This window comes from Larus michahellis, chromosome 6 (assembly GCF_964199755.1).
Source record: "Larus michahellis chromosome 6, bLarMic1.1, whole genome shotgun sequence".
NCBI classification, from domain to species: domain Eukaryota; kingdom Metazoa; phylum Chordata; class Aves; order Charadriiformes; family Laridae; genus Larus; species Larus michahellis.
Window position 1 is genome coordinate 72,412,902 of NC_133901.1, and position 7,447 is coordinate 72,420,348.

Consider the following 7,447-nt stretch of genomic DNA (forward strand, 5'->3'; position numbering starts at 1 on the left):
TACCAAAACGGGGAAAACAAAATGGAAGGGAGGAGGTGACTCCCTGGCGCTGTATATCCCAGGTAAAATCAGAGTCCTTCAGTTTACTTTTGGTGGGTCTCGAGGCCAGCACGGGACAGTATCCTCAGTCAGGGGGGTGTAATATGCCGCTTGACTTTTCTGCTCTGTGAAATCAAGCTGTTTTGCAGGACAGAACACGTATTGCCAAGCTCTCCCTGGCATTCATTCCTTCTAGAGCTTATTCTTCACTAGGGATCCAGTTGTGTTACAGTATATGCTCTGTCACATTCTTTAAGCCTGAGGGCGTATAACAAAAAAAATAATCCATGGATTTTTTTTTTTTTAATTTAGCATTTCACATGCCTGATAGAAAAATAACCCTAAATCTGGGTAATCCAGTTTGCAGCACATCTGAAGCATAAGTCATCTCTGAGTCTGAACCAAACCCAAATCCATTCACATCAAATCAGATTTATTTAATTATTTCAAAGCCACCTTCCAGGTCCGCCCCCAGAGCCTGTTTATGTGTCCTGCCAGTATAGCTAGCACTGTGGACTGGCTTCCCTTTTATATTTGAACGTTTAGAATGATGAGATGCACTATGAAAACCACGCGTTTTGTGACACATCCATCTAAATGTGCCAGCATATGGCAGGGGATCCTTCTGCAGGTGCAAGGTTTGGAAACGGTGGTTCCGTTAGAAAAGTCTCATTTGACATACGGAGTGCGGGGTTAAGTGGTACCTGCGTGCACAGAATAAGTATCGGTTCTCTCCCTCCGTGGATATTTTTCTGAACAAGAAAAAGCTTAGCTTTGTAAAGAGCATGAAAGCTCACACCAGGAAGTTGTGAAGAACAGCCATGCAAATCCAAAGGGTGATCTTGTGAAGTGATTAACTGCTTATGCTGTGAAGGCTGCATGGCCAAAGTAAAAAGGCAAAAACATCACCAGGTCACCAGTGACAGAAGTAGAGGATATATAATTTACAAACCTTTTCAAGACCTCTTGGGAACGAAGATGCCAGAAACAAAAGACATGCTGATGTTTACATGAATGCACCTCCAAATGCAGAGGCTTATGTTTTCCATGAGGAATGCACCTTGTCTTCTGCAGGTGAGACCCGACTGAAAACCTCACCCTCCGGCACAGGAATGGAGGTTTATTTTGGTCATCAGAGGTGGCTTGTTGTCATCTACAGCCTATCAACTATGTTTGCAGTTGCTAAATTCATAAACCTTTGCCTTTTGGGCCTTTTCTGACTTTTATCTGAAGTAGTGAAGTAGCAGAAGTTTTTGAGAAAGGGAGGGTCCCCTCTACACATCATGCAAAGGAGATTTTAGTGGGATGGCCCATAGACTAAGGGCCGGGGGGAGGTAGAGAAATCGGGAGTAAAGTTAAAGCTGGGATTTGGGTTGCGTGTTACAGGAATTACTACAGCAGGAGCCCCTCATTGGTAGTGGGTAGGAGCAAGGGGAGGTTAAACCCCATAACCTGGCCCAGAGGGACCAGGGGCGGTCCATAGACTAGGAGAATGGTATCTGTGCATTCTATCAAAGGATGGGAAGGGGGGTGGTGGTTAACGAGGATGTACTGGATAGTGCGGGACCCAAGCGAGATGTAAATGGTATGGAATAGGGGTGGAGAATGTCCTGGTTATGTCTGGGATAGAGCTTATTTTTTTAGTGGCATAGTGCTGTGTTTTCGATTTTGGATGAGAATAATGTTGATAACACACTAATATTTCAGTTGTTGCTAAGCACTTGGTGTATAAAGCTGGGGAACAAGGAGGAAGGGGGACATTCAGAGTGATGGCGTTTGTCTTCCCAAGTCACCGTTACGCATGATGGAGCTCGGCTTTCCTGGGGATGGCTGAAGCCCCCTTCCGATGGGAAGCAGGGAATGAGTTCCTTGTTCTGCTTTGCTTGCCTGCACGGGTTTTGCTCTTCTTATGCTTAAGTCTTTATCTCTTTACCAGTTTTTTTTTCACTTTTACCCTTCCAATTCTCTCCCCCATCCCACCGGGGGGCTAAGCGAGCGGCTGGGTGATGCCTAGTTGCTGGCTGAGGTTAAACCACAACTAGTAATTTGCCCTTTTTTTTTTTTTTGCAGAGAAATTACTTTGTACCACCCCAAAATCCCATTGTGGTGTTCTTGTATCCTGAGAAACTGAGGACTCACAAGTGACTTCTCATTCATCTCTCCATTTGCTCCTTTTTTTTCCTTTTCCTCCATTGAGCTCGTTTGCCAACTGCTTCCCCAGGCTTTCTCTGCTGTTAAGTGCATCATTTCATGGAGTACCGGGTAACTTAAAAGGAGGATAATCTCACAGAACCGTTTGGGTTGGAAGGGACCTCTTGAGATGACCTAGTCTGAGTCTCTGCTGAAGCTGGGTCCCTGGAGCAGGCTGCCAGGACTGTGCCCGGTGGAGTTTTGAGTATCTCCAGCCTCTCTGAGCAGCTCCCGAGCTTGGCCACCCTCAGTCAAAACCCAGTTTCCTTGTGTTCATGGCTACCCTTAGTAAATCGATTTAGCAGTCACAAACCTGTCACGCCTCCCAACCTGTTTCTGTGCACACCTTGTTGAGTGCTGTTAAAGACGGACTCACAACTGTGGGAACTCTGCAATTACAGACATGTTCATCCTTTTTCACATCCTTGGTCCAAAGCTAATTGGTATCTTTAGGTCTTCAACTGGGACCTTAATTTTACTGTTTTCCTAGATGAAAATGTCACTATTTCCATGTTTGCTGTATTTGATTCCCTGTTAAATTCCCCCACATTTTGTTTTATTCTGTGTATACAACTCTTACTGACATTTAATCAAGAAAACTAGTGACCTGTCATAGCCTTTTCCCACTGCTATTACACTAAGACCTGGCATGTCTTAAAGTGAATTCCTCTCTTGTTTCAGAATATTTGCACTTTGTTTTGCAGTGTTCATACCACACAATCTTTTCACCTCCCAAACCTATACATTCTTCCAGACCAAAGTGTTTTTCATGTTATCTTGAGTCATGCATCCGAAAGTCAAAATATAATGCTGGACCACGTTTGCTTATCATGAAAAGTTTTTCCAGAACTCTATTATGCATTTTTACCATTGTCAGTGCCCTCTTCCTGGCTCCTACGCCCTTATTTATTATAAGTTTTCTGTGCTCATCTTCTGAATCTGTCATTTTCACCCTTTGTAATCATATCACGCATTCTTATCACATCCAAGCTCTTTTGTTCTCTTCATCTTCGAGGCTCTCTGAACCCCCTAGAATAAAAGGGGACATTTTATTATGTGGGAAATCCTTCCACACACCAACACGAACGGTGCGAACGCATGGCTGCGCACAGGCAGTGAATCTCATCTTTGCTTCAGCGAAAGCAGGCTGTCACCCTTGGATATCCCTTGCTACACGGCAAACAATTCTGCCTCAACTTACAACGATTTTTTAAGGAGGGAGAGCACCTTATGTGTTAATCTTATCATCAGTAGTCATAGTCAACGCCCCTAGGCAAAAAACAATACTCAAAAATAAAAGAATTATTAAATAAATCTGTTTTGATATACATTTTACTGTGACTTTGAATGCAACTATTTCCTTTAACCAGAGCTTTTTCCTAGGATCAATCTGAATTTGTAGTCTAGTACCTCGCACCAGTTCAGACCCCCAGGAAGCTGTTTTTCAAAGAATCAACAAAATGTGCTAGTCTTAATCACTTTGTATAAATAAGATGCTGAATTAGTGCATAATAAGAAGTCTTTTGTAGCAAAGGACAGACTAAATTCCCAAAAGTATAGCTGATGATATGTCAGAATAGAGAAAGGATGTAACCAGGTAAAAGAAGAAAAGGTGTTGCTTAAGCATATTCTAAAGGTGTTTTTATTTTACGCTGCACGTGTACTAATAAATACTATTTCTGCATCAAAACATAGTGTATATATATCCTGAATACCTAGCAACTTCCAGCTACATTAATTTCTTAAAAATGGAATTACACAGTCTCTCTACTGTGATACGTCTTTGTCTAAGCACAGCTCAGGAAAATAGTACTAAGCACCCGTAACTTTTCCGCCACACATAAAAGTCGTGGGTTCAGGGACTGGCTAGAATGAGAATTATGTTAAAACACATCAGTATTTTACAGGGAATTCCCAGCTTGAATATAACAGAATAAAACCTGTGTCTGTGAGGAATATCCATGTCAGTACTTCGACAGGGCACTACAACGTGGTAATTAGCAAATGTAAAGCCACGACACCATTCGTTCGTAAACCGACTTGTTCTCTCAGGGCTGGAAAACAGGAGCGGCACCCGGGGGCGAGCTGCGTCTTCAGGTCTCCTTTCACCCCGGTTTGGAGCTCGCCTCTGCCATCAAGTCCTTGGGTGAGCAGCGGCTCTCCGGGCACTACGGGAGCCTTGCCAGAGTCGTTTGGCCCGCTGCCTGTTCTCCAATCTGGAGTCATTGAAGCCCCCGGTTTCCCTGGGACCGTGCTGCCAACTACTCCATATGGGATGCCCAGAAATATAGCCTAATGTTAGGGAGATTTAGTTCCCCTGCGTCTCAATGGGCCTATACATTTTTAACAGCAATCCTTGTTTCTACCTTCCAAATGAACCTTGAAAAGGTCTTGTGAACCTTATTGAAGAATGAGGTTTTAAATTATGTGACATAGCTGTAGAGTTGACATAGGCTACAGAGGAAGACATTTATTTCCCCAAGTTCCATCTGTCCTCCAGCTGAAGGAGGGCGAGTCATTCCTAAAGCGGGACCGCGTCCCCAAGCTCCGTTCCCGTCTTCTCCAGAACTCCTTCCCGGTGGAAAAGTAGCTCCATTCCCTGAAAACAGGACCAAAAATATGGACGATAAATCATCAAACAGATTACAACAGTGTGTTTTCTTATTGCAAAAATTACAGTCTTTTCCAACAATATAACCCCATCTTTAATACAGCAGAAATGCTTAGCTCAGAACAGAATGAGAATGCACATTTTGTCTGGTAACAGGGAACTTAAAGGGCAAAAAAACCAAATTACCGTTAGGAAATAGATTTGTTTGTGGAATTACATATTTTAGTCTCATTAATGGCACAGCGCTGGGTCCTATGCCACTCTACACAGCCACGGAAGAGCTGCAGGAGGAGGTCACGTGATTTGCTCGATGTTCTAGATTATTTAATACGGGATTTTTTTTTTTATGATCTGAAATCTAAAATAATATTGGGAAATCTGTGGGACTTATTTATCTAACACAAGAGTTTGCAATGTAAGAAAATTTTTTTCTTTGAAACAAATATTTTATAGGGAAAAAAATCCTGTTTCTTCCCTGTTTTGTGACTGAAAGGAACAGTAATTTTTAAAAGCTTTGAAACTCGGCAAAATATGGTATAAAATTCCAAATATGCTTTCCCCAAACATTTTCTATTCTTATAAATTTCTGATTGCACCACTGATGTTCTGTCAGGTTAAAATGTCAGAGAAAATATATAGAATTAGACTTCCTTCCCTCCACTTATCCCAAATCACCCGAGAGATGTAGCATTCAGTAAACAAAGCCAAAGTTCTCGTACTTCTTATCGTGCCCCTGAAATCTTTTTGAATTGCTGCTTTTATCATGACACCAGCTAAGACAAACACATAACTGTTAAGATGAACAAATTGTGGTGATCTTGCTTCATGATCCGTACCCTTTGTTTAGAATGTTGTTAAGATACTCCCAATTTATTCCAAAAGTTTGTTTCTGAACTTTTTTTTTTGCCCTCTCTGGTGATGTAGTCGATTAATAAGCATTGAACAGAGAAACAGTGAAGGCAACTTTATCAAAAGTTTCAGATACATCCTCCACTTGCTGCTTTTCCAAAGTAATTAGAAAACAACCGTATTGTTGAACAATGAAGATTTAGGGTGGTCTGGGAACAATCTTGAAGTTAAATCTATTTTTAGTTGGCCTGGGACTCTGCTCTGGAGTCACACGCTGACGTAGGTCTTTCCCTGGAGTGGCTGTTTGTGCAGCGTGGCAGCAATGTACTTTATGTCAACTAGAATTTATTTAATAGAAAGCACATACTTTTACATCTTACTTTTTCTTTGTTTTCTTCAAAAGTATTTACATATTTTTGTTTTCTTAGAAATATTCTTTGAGAACTGAGATTAACTCAATGGAGTTAGTAATATTTTATTTTGGATTAATTTCTGTTGTGCTTTTTGATATTTCAGATATTGTTGTTAACGTGTTAAAATTTTACATTACATTTGTAAGATCAGTAAACATTCTTCAGGATCCTTTACGACCATCTTTTTAACAGCACAGAGGTAAGACAGTATTTTGGATTAAATTCTTTTTTCTCTTTCCGCATCAAAAGGACTTAAGTATTATTAGACAAAACAAAATAAAATAAAATATTCACTCTTCTTATCCTGTTCCATCCCTTCACAATGCGGTTCCCCATCACCAGTGGTAATCCTGGTTCCAGTGGCATGAATTGAAACAGCTGCATATTTATGGGCCGTGAGCTCGAGGAGTGAAAATCTAATTTCAGGCTGACATTGGATCTGATTCTTTTCAATAGCCTACCTTGGCATTGAGGGGAAATGGTAATGTGTCGGTCCCGAGCAGCGACCTGACGTGAATGGTAAGAACTCAAACCAGGACACTTACATTGCACTGGAATCTTTAAGCCTTGTCTTCACTAGAAACAAAAGGTGCGTTATTTTGGCAACACAAGCGCTAACTAGTAATTTCTGAATGGTGAGGACAACCCCGAGGTCTTGTTTGAATTCGTAGATTCTAGAAAACTCAAAGAATTATTCAAGATACGGATTTTCTACATGACATTAAAACCTTTTATGGCTATTTTAATCCAGAATTAAAGTGGTCTTAGTTTGGTAATCGTTATCATGAACAGGGACCTTTTATGAGTGTCGGAATAATCTTTAGATAGAGCACTGGCTAAGCTTTTTGATTTTTGTTAAAAATATACCTCAGAAATGCCAAATATAGGATAGAAGCGATAAAGCAGCCCTAAGTTTTGCCGCTGTTACGAGTAGTAGTTTATGGCCACGCAGAGCCATTAACGCCTGCGTCAAGGTATGGATAAGGAAACACCGGCCCCATTAACAAAACACCTTCATTACTGTATACAAGTGTATCTTCGGATTTATGTTCATTAATTTCTGAGTGGCACCGCAGCCTGCCAAGGGGCAAGGAAGTGGCACCCATAAATCACAGTCTGCAGCACACCCTCCTTCCAGAAGGCTGAATATCGACTAAATGAAGTAAAACCGGACAGCGAGGCCCTCACCGCCACGGTGACCGCGTCCTGCGGGGCCCCGGGGCTGCACACCCGCTCCGGCCCAAGATGGCCGCCGTCCCGGCCCGCCATGACGCCTGCGCGGGTGGGCGGCGCACGCGCGGGGGCACGCAGCCGCTGTGGCGCATGCGCGGCACCGCCCCCACGT

At 42.2% G+C, this 7,447-nt stretch overlaps 1 long non-coding RNA gene across 1 annotated transcript; it reads right to left on the minus strand.

Moving 5' to 3' along the window:
- Positions 1-3,853: 3,853 nt before the first annotated feature.
- On the minus strand, positions 3,854-7,365 carry LOC141744415 (uncharacterized). Its single transcript, XR_012587443.1, has 2 exons — positions 6,564-7,365; positions 3,854-4,828 (listed from the first exon to the last, which is right to left on the minus strand). It is a non-coding gene; the product is annotated as an uncharacterized LOC141744415 (long non-coding RNA).
- Between the last annotated feature and the right edge of the window lie 82 nt (positions 7,366-7,447).